This window comes from Plectropomus leopardus, chromosome 8, assembly GCF_026936395.1.
Source record: "Plectropomus leopardus strain MGB_pleo_1.0 chromosome 8, ASM2693639v1, whole genome shotgun sequence".
Taxonomy (NCBI): domain Eukaryota; kingdom Metazoa; phylum Chordata; class Actinopteri; order Perciformes; family Serranidae; genus Plectropomus; species Plectropomus leopardus.
This window is the reverse complement of record NC_142183.1, coordinates 29,925,138-29,940,923: the sequence shown is the minus strand read 5'-3', so window position 1 is coordinate 29,940,923 and position 15,786 is coordinate 29,925,138. Positions and strand designations below refer to the sequence as shown.

At 39.1% G+C, this 15,786-nt stretch overlaps 1 pseudogene across 1 annotated transcript; it reads right to left on the bottom strand.

Moving 5' to 3' along the window:
• Positions 1 to 6,685: 6,685 nt before the first annotated feature.
• On the bottom strand, positions 6,686 to 11,998 carry LOC121964599 (ubiquitin carboxyl-terminal hydrolase 12-like; annotated as a pseudogene). Its single transcript, XR_015777321.1, has 15 exons — positions 11,969 to 11,998; positions 11,777 to 11,850; positions 11,042 to 11,129; positions 10,799 to 10,921; positions 10,400 to 10,593; positions 9,651 to 9,743; positions 9,314 to 9,445; positions 9,081 to 9,204; positions 8,837 to 8,988; positions 7,983 to 8,082; positions 7,673 to 7,751; positions 7,426 to 7,536; positions 7,237 to 7,295; positions 6,929 to 7,090; positions 6,686 to 6,835 (listed from the first exon to the last, which is right to left on the bottom strand). The product of XR_015777321.1 is annotated as a ubiquitin carboxyl-terminal hydrolase 12-like (transcript).
• Positions 11,999 to 15,786: the final 3,788 nt, after the last annotated feature.

Genomic DNA, 15,786 nt, shown 5'->3' with positions numbered 1-15,786 from the left:
TGGTATATTTATCTCTCTATACACACACACACACACACACACACACACACACACACACACACACACACACACAGACACATCGACATACAACTTATCAGGGAATCATATCGTAATCACGACCAGAGAAATTAAATGAACAGAATCAAAAAGTGTTGTGCACACAAAATATAATAAAAGGTGGTGCCTTGTAACGCGTTGCCCCGTGTATTATTACACAGTTGAACTTTAACTGAATACTACGGTCAGTACCGTTTAGTAAATGTCTCTAGTGCTCCACACTGATAATCGGCTGTTTGAATACTGACCGTAGACTGTATATACGGTCTCTGATACAGACACGGTAAGATTTCCATATTACAGTCTTTACAGCCGACAGCGTATGGATGTGTTGTAAGATGGTAAAAATAATGAATTATGATTCAAAAATATCCATTACTACAGCCGGCACAAAGCCTGTGTTGTGTCAGAGACTCCAAGAGTTACATGCATGTTTACGCGGTAGAGTCCCGCGGGTCCTATGTGGGTTTATTTATGTCTGGATTTTTGGAAAATGGCGCATTTTCCGTCTTTAGGACTTAATATTTGTAATAATGGCTATTAAAAAAATGCGTTCTGAAAAGTCAACAAGTCTCAAAAAAATATCCAGTGATTTAAGGATGTCTCTTTTTCAAATGTTAAGCAAATGGGGAAAAGTCTTTCCGGGTCAGTGTGCATCACCTGACGCTGTAACTCCACTTTCAGCCACTATGTAAATTTTGCTTCAGAGCGTGGTGCACTTCCTGGGGGCCTGCATGAAGCAGAGAAAACTCTTTTTCTGGGTTTAGAAAAGTGTAAAATACCCGGATCTTCTGGCCCATAAAGCATGCGTAGAAGTGATTAACAACAGCCGAACGCGGCCGAGTGCAGCCGAGTACCCGAGCACTGACTCTGACTCACTGCCTCACTCACACAAATGACCCGAGTGCTCGAAGCGAACAGCACTCGTTCGCACGAGCTATATCAGCTTATTAGCAGCACCAGCCTGATAATCTGATAATCGATGGTATAACGATATGATAATGATAATCTGATAATGGTATATTTATCTCTCTACACACACACATACACACACACACGCACATATATACAACTTATCAGGGAATCATATCGTAATCACGATCGGAGAAATTAAATTAGCAGAATCAAAAAGTGTTGTGCCCACGAAAAGGTAATAAAAGGTGGTGCCTTGTAACGTTGCCCTGTGTATTATTACACAGTTGAACTTTAAGTAAATACTACGTTCAGTACCATTTAGTAAATGTCACTAAGACGTCCATATTACAGGCTTTACAGCCGACAGCGTATGGATGTGTAGTAAAATGGTAAAAATGATGAATTATGATTCAAAAATATCCATTTCTACAGCCAGCACGAAGCCTGTGTTGTGTCAGGGACTCCGAGAGTTAAATGCGCATTTGTTTTTGTTTTTTTTTACATCAGTTTCAACATTTAAAATTCAATATTTACAGATTTGTCAGTGTCAGAGTTCACCAAGTCTCCTCAATACTGAGCACCTGACCATAAAATAAATACAAAACTTAAAGCTGTTGTAGCATTTCACAGTATATAGAGGCTGTGGGTTTTTGATACTGTTAGTATACTTTTTTGATGATACCCCTTGTAAAAGATATATGGTCGAGTTCTCACTCTTCACCTGAGCCAGACAGGGCCCCAAAAGCCTGACCGATTTGGTCTGAAAATATGCGCTTATTAGCCGGGTCAGGTAGAGGAAAAAAATTGTGAATGAATGTAATTTTACATAAATAGTTGTTTAAAGGGAGACCTATTATGCTTTTGGTTTTTTTTTCTGTTGTCTTTATTGTTTTGAATAGCATTTTTGTGCTTGTAAAAGGTCTCCTAGCTAATAAAGCCCAAAGTTCAAGTCGAAGGGAGCTCTTTCTTCCTCAGAAGTCAATGCTCCGAAGCTGCCAAACCAAATGACATTGCTTTTGCTTCTTTTTTAGTAGTAGTAGTAGTACTTTATTCAGTCATCAAATATAATACAATAAACACCAACAGTATCATCAGTATAAACAAAAACAGTCTGTGTATGATGTAGAGACTGAACAGGTTTAGGCAGCAGCAAAATGCTTATATATGCCGAACCTACATGCTCATCAATTTAAGCTACCTTTCAAAATGTAAAAAAAAAATCCAACAAAAAACGTATTCATGTTTGTACCCTTCAAAAATTGCTTAAAAAACCATTCTTTTGAAAACCAAAAGTGAATTATGCATTTTTAAACTTATACTCGCATAATTCCAGAAATTGACCCCAATAAAAGAGATGCACCTCCTTTTAAATCCCTTTTTAGCTTTTTGTACAGTAAACCTATAAACACCTCTCAGATCATATTTGCTCTCCTGTATCAAAAAGAACTTTTGCTCAGAGTCTGGCAGTGACACTGATTTTGCTTTGAACATTATTTGCATTATTTTACAATAAAACAAGTCATTAAATTTCAAACATGAGAATTTAGAAATGGTGGATTTGTGTGAGCATAATAATCAGTTCCAGATCCATATGGCTCGTTTTTGTACAACAACTATTGAGTTTTTAGTTGTTTTGAAGGTTGATCCCCAAAGTTCTACACAGTAAGACATGTAAGGTAAAACAAGTGAGCAATAAATTATATGTTGGGCCCATTAATTCAATACATCCCTAGATTTATGCAGGATTCCTGCTGACTTACAGATTTTCCCTAAAATATAATCAAAATGTTGTTTTCATGATATTACGTTACTATTATTATACAATACTAGTATTACAGATTTATAATTTAATATTAGCAGTAATTTCTTTTTGATTTCCAAAACCCACGAATTTAGTTTTATTTATATTCAGAGACAATTTGTTTACATCAAACCAAGTTTTGAGGATTTCCAGCTCCCTTTCCACAGTATTCAAAAGTTCCTTTAAATTTTAACCGGAACAAACTAAATTTGTGTCATCTGCAAAAATTACAAATTTTAACAGATCTGTAACATTGCAAATATCAATAATATAACGTGTAAACAGTTTTGGACCAATCACAGATCCTTGGGGTACTCCACAGGTGATCTCCTTAAATCCTGACATGATAACTTTTATTTGTACACACTCTGTCTGCTGTGTAAGTAACTTCGTAGCCAAGAATAAGCTGTGCCACCACGTATCCCATACTTCTCCAGCTTCATCATTAATCGGCTGTGATCTACAGTATCAAAAGCCTTCTGTAAGTCCACATAAATACCAACAGAACATTCATCATTTTCATTAGCCATTGCAATTTCTTCAACCATCTGCATTACTGCATCAGAAGTAATTCTGTTTTCTCAAAATCTGGACTGATTTTCACTTTATAATTTATTTTTACTGACAAACAAATCTTATTGTTCTGCAAATAATATCTCTAACATTTTGGAAAACTGAGGAAGAAGGGATACTGGTCTATAATTGTCCATGTGGTGCTTGTCCCCATTTTTGAATACTGAATTACCTTTGCTAGTTTCATATTATTAGAAAAATTCCCTTTTGAAAAGACAGATGACATATATAGGTCAGAGGTCTGACTTCTTTAATAATTACCATATCTATGTCATTTATGTCAGATGATCTTTTGTTTTTGAACTGTCTTTCAGTGTCAGTCACATCATTTTCATTTACTCCACTAATAACCATTGAGCGGATATTGCTATTTATTAGATCATTAAGCGTATCTTTTTTGTCATCAGGGACTACAATCTCTCTGGCCAAAGTAGTGCCAATACCCACAAAGAAATCATTGAAATCTTCAGCTACATTTTTTGGATTGTCCACTGTGGTATTAGAGCCATTCAAAAAATAATTGGGAAGTTCAGATATATTACACTGATTCCAAATAATATTGTTTAGCACTTTCCAGGTCCTTTGCATATTATTTTTACTGTCCTCCAACATCTTACTGTAATATTCCTTCTTTTTTAATCTCATAATGGTGATCAATTTGATCTTATACAACTTATATTTTTCTTCACTTTCATCAGTCCTCAGCTGTAAACATTTCTTATACAGTGGATTTTTCTTTTTACCTGCCCTTTCTAGACCTTTGGTCATCCATGGCTCTCCTGTATGTTTGTCTTTCACTCAGTACTCTCTAATGAGACAATGTTTATTATATAATTCTGAAAATGTGAACATAAATGCATCATAGGCCTGATTAGGATCCTCCATGTACACCCCGTCCCAACTACAATTGATAAGTTCCATCTTTACAGTAAAGCCTTCTTTCTGGTGTCCTTAATCTCAGTAATTTACAATAAGACTCACCTTTACCATCTGAATATTTAACATTCAGATTATGTTATATTACAAAAATAGGAAGGTGATCACTGATGTCACTTATAAGCAAACCACTTGTTGCTTTATAATGAGCATTGGTAAACATGTTGTCAATAATTGTTGCACTTTCTTTGGTCATCCCACTCGGTTTGTCGATCAAGGGCCAGAGGCCCAGACTAAACATTGTGTTACAGAAGTCTGATGTCTGTTTATGCTCATTCCATTTGATCAAATCAATGTTAAAGTCCCCACAAACAAATAGTTATTTCTTTCACATACTTTTCCCAGAACATCAACAACAGTACTAATGAATGTCTCAATGGAAGAACCAGGTGCTCTGTATATATGCAACTCAAGAATATACTCTTAAATTTCATAAAATGAATTTCAATCGTCAAACTCTCCATGATGTCATCAATAACTTTACTGTCTTCCATAGAGAAATCGGAAGTTACAGGTCCTGGGATTTACTACTTTTAAGACCAATTTTACAAAATGAATAAATAAATAAGTAAAGCCACATCAGCTCCTAAGGATTAATGACAAAGTAACAGTCGGCAGCTCCAGCATCAGCTAGCAGTAGTTTCTTGATGTCAGCTTGTGTAACTGGTGGATAGTTGAACCACAGACTAGAAGGAGCATGGACACCATGCTGGATGCTCACATGGACCCCCTTGGTCACTGTAGAAGCTGTGTTGGTGCTCTCATAGAGAGACACATTGGACAGTAAATGTTCCAAGGTCCCTCCAAAGATCCCTCCACTGGTGACGGGCAAAGCCTTTGGGTGCCTCTGATGAAGATTTTAGCCTCTGATGATAACTCCTCTGACGACCATGTTGTCTCTCCAGGACTGACAGCAATCTTTAATTTGAACTGTACTTGCCTGTACTTAGTTTCTGTACTTTTGCCTGCTGATTGGCCCTTTTACCCACATGGTCAGCATTGTAGCTGGCACACTGTCTGTAATTCCATGTTTACATTGCAAACTGAGGAACTTCTAATGGTGCCATTTCACCAGACTGTAAACAAAAACAAGTTAAATTTTGAGGCTAGCATAAGTTAAATTATGGCAAAATTCTGCGTCCTGTTAATCCCCCAACACATTATGGGAACTGCACTTTTGAAACTTTATGTGTGATATATAAGTACCACTCGGTCAAATCATAATAAAAGAAGTGATACAATCCACTAATATTATCTTTTTTTGTATTGCACTCAATATTTTTGGAGCAGCATACAGGCCTGCAATGTGTTTTTTATGACTGTGTGTGAAACCATAGGATATATTATAACTCAACACAATAACCTTTTCTACAGTTATTTACCTATGTGACAACAATACCATCTGAAACTATTTTATGACTTATGTCTTCTTTTGAACCTTTAATTAGAGGTCTGTTGTTGCATTACAATGCATTTATCTGCATTTAGCACTTTAAAAATACCCTTACCCCACATGCACTGTGTATGTTTTTCAGCACAAACCCAGCTATAAACCTGACTTATCCTTTTGTGAAGTAAAACAAAGTACAAAGATTGAAATTGCACAGGAACCTATAAAACTACAAATCTGTGGTGATGATCACTTAATATATTATGGATCACTTCAAGGCTGCAAAAATACTGTTTGATGATTAATACACACAAATACAGCAGAAACATGTAGGGAATTATATTACAATCTGTGTACATGTTTCTGTGCCCTTTTTAATTGAAAGTCAATGTATGCTAAAGTAAATCACGATAAATATTAATTATTTACTAGAGTTCACAGCTTGTCTGTGGATGATTTATGAATAAAGTCAACCTACTTTGAATGACAAACAAAAGCTCTGAATCTTGAGTGTTTGTGTATCTAAACCAACATGAGACGCAGGATGTGAACCCGCATTTTCACTCTCCTGTAAGTTATTTCACCATAACACAGAGAATGTTGTTGTGGAGACATTCAGGAAAATCACTGTTGAACCACGATTTAAAATGACAGAGAACAAGTTAAACACAGAAAAATGATTCTTAATTTTTGAGTTATTTTTTTATTTATTTATTTGAAGTTAGTTTTTCCCAGAGAGCAAGCCAATTTGTTACACACCAACTCATCTCCAATCATGATGATAAAAATGATTATGAGTCCAATTCATTGCCAATGTAGTCCGAATTGTGTTGGAGACGAGTTCTGATTGGGTCTGGTCTTGATTGACGGCGACGGCGGCGAGGAACAACTTCCTGTCACAGGAAGAAACCTCGGAGGAACCAGGCTCTCTGAGAGCAACCCCTCCGCCTGAGGGCTGGGGGAAACTCCTGCTGCTTCACGCTGCTGCTGCTCCTCTGGTGGGCGCTGGTCGTCCTTCACCATCCGGTGGTCCATCACGGAACGTCCATCCTCGCCTTCACGGCCTGCGGAAACACAGAGAGAGAACAGACATACCTACCTGAGCCCAGATCACCTGGGCGGGATCATCACGCCTCCACGTGGCCTCCTCCACTGCTCTACATCTGAGAACACACAGAACACTTGGAGTCAGTACAGAGTCGCTGGACTAACTGTCAGAGTCCGTGTGACTCCAGGATGTGACGGTGTCCTCTTACCATCCGTCGCTGGTAGAAAAGGATGTAGGCGTCACGCTGACGCTGCTGGCAGACCGAGGACCCGGTGGTGCGTGTGACCTCTGAGTCGTTGAAGGTCAGCCAGCGGTCAGCGGGTCATCCAAATCCACATCTGGATGCAGACCTTCACTGATGTAGTGTCCTAACGGGAGACAAATCAGCGTTACATCAGATGTCTTAACAAGTAGAGGTTATAAAACATAGACTAAGATCAGATATACAACAGTGATTTAACAGCAACATGAAACATTTAATGTCTCCTTTCTCAGGAAAAGAAAAGATGTCTTACCTGCGTGCGCCCGGAGCCGAGATGGCTGATGATGCTCACCAGACTGTACCAGCCGTCACCCTGAGAGGGAACACAGGGAACAAGAGTTAGCTACACACACACACACACACACACACACACACACACAAACACCAGTTCACACAGACCAGATGTTTCCTTTGTAGTTGATCTCAGACGAGTTATTTCTTACCTGCTCTGAGACCACCATCAGCTCCCTGAAGAGGTCGACCTGGTCTCTCAGCTTCTGCAGCCCCAGCCGCTTGGCGTGAAGGTGAACCGCTTCAAATGCAGCATCAGCACTCTGTGGACAGGAAGTGAAAAGAAGAAAACGTGAGCAGGTTGCACAAGATCGATGGTGTTCATTCTTAATAATTTTCTCAAACATTTCACAGTTAATCTCAATTATCTAGTATTTAATCAACTCTAACTATTGTCACTTACTTGGGCAGCGTGTGAAGGCTGACTGCTGGCTGGACGAGTTGGCGCGCAGTCGCACCTGAAATCCAACTCTGACTCCTGAAACAGCACAGAGACAACATGCTGTCAGATATACATGAACTAACAAGGACTGTGTGTGTGTGTGTGTGTGTGTGTGTGTGTGTGTGTGTGTGTGTGTGTGTGTGTGTTTGTGTGTGTGTGTGTGTGTGTGTGTGTGTGTGTGTGTGTGTGTGTGTGTGTGTGTGTGTGTGTGTGTGTGTGTGTGTGTTGCTGTGATGATGTCACTGGAAGAGGACAGGTGGATCTTACCTTCAGGTAGTCCTGGATCATGTCCTGGACTGAGCTTCCAGGCTCCAGGTTGAGAGACAGGTTGGTGAAGTTCTCCTCGTGTGCAGAAGAAGCTCCACAGCTGCTCATTAAAGGGACAGGACACAAAAAATTACAGAGGTGATGACAAAGGCACAGAGTCGAACAGATGGATTCCTTAATCAAGACAGTGCAGGCTATACGTTCATTTTTCAAAACGTGAGGTTATTAAACAAATTTCAGGACTGTTTCAGTAGCTCAAAGATAAACAGTCAGGCTGCGTCCACAATCTTGTCCTCTATAGTGCTCTACATCTACTGCCCAGCACTTTACCTGACTGTGTGTCCCAATGTAACTGCATGCAGCTCAGGCCTCATTTGCACTGCATGGTTCAACTCAACTCAACTCTCTTTTAGCACAGGTCCTTTTCTCCATTTCGATTTCTAATGCCGATAACACCCTCTCAGTGGAGGGGGGATTCTCAGCTAATCGCCAAAGCAGTAGCTCAGCTATTTAAAAGCAGCAGCGTTGATGCAGGCGGTCCTGTGTCAGTGCTGATTCCCTTTGACCAATCAGCCGTCTGCAGCGCTTTAACTGTCTTCTAGTAAAGGCTCAGCTAACTTGAAACCTCGACAAAGTTGTACTATCCACAACTTTTACTAAAGAAAGCCAACAAAGAAGGAGTTGAGTTGAGTTGATCCGTGCCGTACCACGCAGCAGAGGTTAGAGTCACGGTGAACAGGCAGTAAAGTGCTGTTGGCCTGGATGTAAAGTGTGAAAGTGATACACGCAGAGACTGAAAGTGTGTTGGCATTTGTCTCCTGCTGTGTATCCTGTGTTTCTCTCTGTTGTCTTACCTCTTGCAGGTCCAGGTGGTCTGCATCCTGAACCCAAAGTGTCTCTCCACGGGGCACCTGTAGCTCCATCCCACGCTGGCAGCGACCTCCTGCAGCAGCAGGGACTCTCTGCTCATCTGAGCCAGAAGAGTCGTCAGGAACTCGTGAGCATCCTGAACACACAGAGACACACAGAGAGTTTGAAGCACAGAGAGCAAACTATCAGGAGGAGGAGAAACAACAACAATCAGACTGGATGACTCACTTTCTGGCAGAAATCCTCAAACTCAGGAGCCCGGATTGAGACGAGCCACTTGAGGCTGTAGAGGGCCGTGAGCTTCTGGTCAACGTTTACGGAGCGGTGACACAGCACGATGTTCATGAAGCTTCTGCAGAGGGGGGAGAAGAAATCAGAGGTAAGTTTCCACTGTTATTTCACTTTGGTCATTAGGATAGAGTCTGCATGTGTGTGTGTGTGTGTGTGAGTGGCTGCTGTACCTAAATAGTTTAGCTTCAGGCACCAATTGCCACAGCTCCTCCCAGCAGCGGACGTCTGTGGTGAACTGCGCCAGCGTGATGAGACTCTGGAGGCTGGAGTTCATGTAGCAAATCTGGGATGGATTTGGAAACCTGACACACAAACAGAACTCATCTCAGCACACACGAGCATCACGAACACGGACAAACTGGAGCTCTTTTTCTCTTTCCTTTTAACATTAGAGAGTTTCAATATCAGTTTCTATGATTTGTTGAAAAAGCGGCAAAGATGTTCTTCCAGGATGAAGGTGTTTGACAGAAAACTGTGTTTCTTGTGTTTTTTGGCAGATTTACTCACCCAAACCATTTCTGCTGAACTGCCGGCCTCCGAGTGCTGATGATCTGCGGGACATCATCTACATCACTGAAGTGGACCTGACGAGTTCTGGTTCTACAGAAAGAAAAACACACAAACACACGGTCAACAAACATGACAGGCATTTTCAACTGAAGTAAGCATCGTGGATCTATCAACAGAGCTGATGTGACTCAAGCGTCCACTGAAGAGATGAGTAACTAGGCCACGCATAAACCAGGGTTCCCACAGATCCTTAAAAACCTTCAAAGATATTACCTACCATGAAGAGGTCACCGAGCATTTCTTTACAATTTCTTGTATATTTTATAGACCAAATGATGAACTGACAAATTGAAATAATAATTTGCAGAGTAATCGATAATCATCGTTCGCCCTACGACTAATATTTGTGTAACTGTAGTGGGTGGAAACGTGCATTTATTCACTTTTTCTTTCATCAGTCAAATTTGCATATAAAATTGCACTAAACTCAGCTCTAACCCAACCAAGACGACTGAAGCCAGCAGCTAGAAACACAAACGAAGAAGAAGGCAAAAAGTTCTGAACCCGTCCATTAAGAGTAAAGAAACATTACAAATCTAATCAGACATCCAGTGACAGCTTTAGAAATGGCTGAGACCAAATTTCAGTTGGTACCAGAAACAGTTCTGAGCATGGATCCTCGCCCCTCTCTTATTGTTGTTGTGCTTTTGAATAAGAAGTTAGAGCGTGTGATTGGGTGGACGTACCTGTCGGAGGACGTGTCCCTCGTGGTATGTGGACGGCTCACAGGCTGGACCACGGGACACTCGTCCTTCTTCTGTTTCTCCACCTCCTTCTTGGGCTCTTCGTCCTCTTCCTCAGGGATGAACGCCACCACCTCAGTGACCTCATCTGGAGCATGAGGAGTCTCGCCTGCAGCTGGAGCCACTCGATGTTTTCTCTGTTAGCGGAAACACAAACTCTCAAGGTTCAGTATTCCATGTTTTTCTCTGTAATGTACAAGTCCAGTCTGGTAAGTGTGTGTGTGTGTGTGTGTGTGTGTGTGTGTGTGTGTGTGTGTGTGTGTGTGTGTGTGTGTGTGTGTGTGTGTGTGTGTGTGTGTGTGTGTGTGTGTGTGTGTGTGTGTGTGTGTGAGAGAGACTTACTTTGCAGCGGTCGAAGGCTCTGCATATCCAGCAGCGCTTCTTGTCTGCTTTGACATGTCCAGCTGTTGTTGTGGTGGCTGGATCATGTTGGATCGCAGGTTCCTCTGGACGTCTTTTTGTCTTCTAAAAAAATCATCAGGATAAACCATGTTAAGTATATTTTGTTCCCAGAGCCTAAATATGAATCCTACAAAGATTGAAAATGGGTTCATGTGAAGCCTTGGCACTTCCTGTGCAACATACCAAAAGTCGGCCGAACAGTCTGTCCCGCCAAGGAGTCCTCCCAGGACGATCCTCCACAGAGGGCTTGGCGGCAGGAGCGTCTGAGACTCTGGTGAGAGACACAAACACAATTCATTAGCAGAGATTGTTCAAAGAGATGAATCATTCTTTATTGTAAATACAACATGTTAGCAATGTCAACTTTTAGTCAACTAAATAGTCAACTGACACAAAAACAAGTCCAACAATGTCAGCAACTGATTCAACAATTAAGTCATTTATTGAGCAAAAAATCTCTTTTGAATCATCGTAAACTATAAATGATTCATATCTTTGTCCAGACCATTTAAATAATAAGATGCAGATATAACATTTATTTCATTTATAAGGTATAATGAAACACAATTCATGCTATGAAATCTGAGCAAAATGGCTTGGTTTGTTTAAAAAAAAACATTGGAAGAAGGAACTAAGTGAACTGGTTAAAAGAAAATAAAGATGCATTTGGTAACATCAACATGTGAATGAAACTCAACAGTCAACTAAAAGTTGCATAATGTTGCTTTAATGCAGGTGTGTCTATTTAACTGGCAGCGTGGAGAGTTTAGTTACTCTTGATAGCCTATTTTTTAACTCCTTCATATAACTGATTTGATCAAAATATCACAAAACACCACTTTAAACTGCATCAAACTATGCAGCTCTTTCTATTTGTCTAGTTATCAAGTTAACGTCTTCAAAGGTAACTTTTCTTACCTTACACTAGAGACAGAGCGTGGTCTTCTACTCTCCACAACCTTCTCAGCTTTCTCAGCTGCCTTTTGATTTCTCTGTAAAAGTTAAAGTAAAATATATTTCAGTGCAAGTTGTCAAAAAAGATTTGCTTCATAGCTGACTTCAGAGACAACAGAATCTACAAAAACTTGCTGAAAGATCTGTAATACATACCTGTCGTCCACAGCAAGGTAGATTGAACATGGTTGCCGATGGTTTTGTAGCTAAAGTCAGCTCTCAACAAAGGGTTAACCTGTTCAAAGCGTCTGCAAATGTCAAACTGAGAGCCTGTGACTCTGAAGTCCTATTAGAAGATGTTCCGTTCAGAATTTCTCAAGATTCTACTGTTTTGTTCCATCTGTTCCATAATAGAATGCATCCATGAGCCTTTTTTAAACATGGCACCCGCTAACCAACAGTGACATACTGCAACTTTTGGCCTCTAAGTACACATGAAAAAGTTTCAAAGATTTCAGCAAGCCATATAAAGTAGACGGGTATTCAAATTGAACCTTTGCACATGTGCAAATTATTGGAAAAGTCTGAATTGTGCAAAACATCAGCAAAACAAAAAGTTGTGAAAAGTTAAGAGAATGACATAATAATACACATGAAAAGTAAAAAACAGGCAAGAAAATGACCGATCGAATCAAACAAATTAAAAAAATTAAAATGCATGTATTTTACATATAATATTTTAAATATAAAAAGAAATGAAAATGACCTGATAATATGCAAAAAAAGTAAAAAACAAAAAGACAAAAACATCGAAACAAACACAAAACAGTTTTTAAATATGTGAATATATTTATTTAGTTTGTTCTGTAACACTATCGTCTATATTATTTCAAAATGTATATATATATATATATATTGTGTTTTGTTTTTTCTGGACAACTTTCCCTTTTTTGTGGTTATTTTCTCATCAACAACAAATTTTATGTTGTTTTGTTGTCACCTTTTACTATTTAGTTGCAATTTGTCGGCCATTGCCTATTTTCCATGTGTTTTTGAAAGGTTTTAGAAAACTGCTCTGTATCCAAGTTTCAAAGGGTTAATGATAAGTCCGGTGATACTCTTATTATGAATAATTCCCATAAAAAAATCCCACTTTCATAAAGCTGCATAGCTGTCCAAAAACACTGATAAAAACCACCAATAAGCCACACTGTTGCACTGAGGGAGCTCCATTCTGCACACACAGGTTGGGCCCCAGCATGGAGATCTTGATCCCCACTAGAGGTCGCTAAAGTTTCACTGTGGGTAACCAGGCATGTATTGTTTTTTACACAGTATAAACAGAAGGCCTGTATGTCAAGACTGTATTCATTTCTGTGAGGAAAAGTAAGTCAAATAGTTTTTGTTTAAAGTTTAGATTGTTATTCAGGTTATTCTTATGAAACATCTCACAGGACAAGGACACGGTGAAGACCAGAACACAAGCTGGACTCACAGAGCCTTCCCTCTCTGCTGGTCGGCCTCGTCCTGCATTATATGGACCAGGTGGTTATACTGCTGTGGGACACCTTATACCAGATGTTTCTGACCATGTGTCTCCCTTTTTGTTCCTCACTTATGATGTGAAATAATATGGCAGAAAAGTGGCACAGTGAAACTGACCTTTGACCTTTTGGATATAAAATCTCATCATTTTATCCTTTTAGGCACTTGTGCAAAATTTTGTCATAATTTAACTATAAATTCTTGAGTTATTGCCAAAATTAATAATGTTTGAGAGGTCATTGTGGCCTTAACCTTTAACCTTTGACCTTCATGTCAAAGAAAATCCTTCAAGGTGTTCTTGACATAAATGGGACAAAAATAGAATGGACAGGCAGATGGACGGACAACCCAAAAACATGCGGGCTTCGCCGGCACAGAGGCATAAAAACTCTGCAGACTGAACTCTGAAATCAGTTGTTGTAAATGACTTTAAAAAGTAAATGACTCTATCACATTAGGTTAAAGCACAAGTTCATTCACTTCCTGTAAGCCTTTATTTTGATAGTCCCATTTCCTTTTTTGATCCTATGAGACCTTTATTTTGATGCCTGTTTGGAGGGAAACAGGATACTGTGGCCAAAATGTTTGAGAACAAAGGAGGGAAAACAGTGAAACTTTACTCTGCAATATCAAACTGGCTTTCTTGTAAAGTCGAGCGTCCGCTGGAATGGAAACAAGGTGCAGTGATATTTAACATGTTTTCTTGTTTACGTTGCTGGTGTGTGTTTTAATTGACTGGAGGAGAAAAAAGTGTTGATTTATGCATCACTGTCACTGTCATGCTAAAAATAGCTGCATGATTAACCCTTTGAAACCAGGAGTAACATCACTTTTCCTGTGCTGCTTTCAGACACCTTTCACAACAGTCTGAACCTGTGAATCCTGAGCAAATTGCTGAGGTTTCTTTCAGAAACATGTTTATTTCAAAAAATGGCAATGAGCACTTTGATAAGAAATCATCCACAAATTGCAAGAAATAAGTAGATTCAGAAAACCTTTTTTTGAAAAGCTAAGAAAAATTTATTTATAAAACTTTTTTCATTTATTGTTTTTTTTTTTTTTTCACCTATTTTCAGGTAAGTTTGTTGTTTATTTAAATAATCTAGTAGCCTTTTTTCATTTTGTTCTCTTGTCTTGTTTTTGAAAGCAAGCCAGTTTTCTCAGGTTTGTTGAGACTTTCATGTGTGTGTATACAAAAGCAATGTCATGTATATGTGTACTTAAAATAGTATCAGTGCTCCTACAGCTCATGCCAGAAGGAACTTCTGACTTTTTAGGGCTTTTATTGATACATAAAACATGACTTTTTGGGTGATGTTATGAAGTCATGTCAGAGGCATTCAGTTTTCCTTGTTTTTTTCCTGTTTCTTTTTAAAAGTACCATGCATTTCAAATTTCAAAATCCTCCTTTTTAGTTCTTCGCCTTTCAAGACTTTTCAAAGATTAACTTAATACATTTGAATACCAGTTCAGGCCCTATTTTTAAATAATGAATTCAGTGCCTTTTAAGACTTTTTAGGGATGAACAGGAACCCTGAGTATTTATGGATAATGGTTGTGTTTGCAAAGGGATAAGAGCTTGTTTTATTTATTTCTGTGTACTTTTGTAGCTCTTACGGTGTTTTTGGAGCCAGATACATAGAGCTGTGTGTGCGCAGGGAGGCAGAAACATGCAAACGTTTTCTTTTTGTCAGATCTCTAAAGCTGTGCGTATGCCTGATTGTGATTCTGGGCGCACAGGCATGAGTCTCATTTCAACACCCAAAGTTCGTCATAAATGGAAGTAGAAACGCCCTTTGCATGTTGACACGAGTGCCCTCCACAAATCATTACAGCTGTCAGTGTGAAATACAGCAAAAAGTGAAATTTCACTGTCTGTGTTACATTACCGTCATTACGCACAGCTGTGGATATTTGTAGCATCTGCACCACCAATTCATCACATTTCTGCAAATCATTGTCAAAGTGAAATCTTGATCATTCTGGTTATTAAACATCAGAATGAGTCATTCACAGAGCTCAAGTAAAACCTCACTTTACAAAAATCTCCATGATAAAATGAAATGATCGCTAACAGGGAGGTTAATGTCAATAAAAATAACGCTGAAATGCATCACTCCTATAGAATTAAACTCTTTAAAAATGTGCCTTTCATTGACATTTTTCACAGTGCAGTCTAAGATGTAAAAAATAAAGCAATCAGTTCATTTGCCAATGAACCTTAAAACAATTTTCTTCCATTCAACCTACATTTAATCTCAATGTTAGCATATTTCCCACAGCTATCTCAGCTAAATCTGTGTGTAGGTGAGGAATGCATGAAGTGTGCACATTTTCATTGCACACGCCTCCTTTACAAATACCAGTTTATGTTTGGGAAAAACACAAAGAGATCAAAATTAAGGGAGAAAAACACATATATAGTCAAAAGAATTAACAAATAATATTCATTTAAACTAAAGATGCAGGAAGAGAGAAACAAACTATAA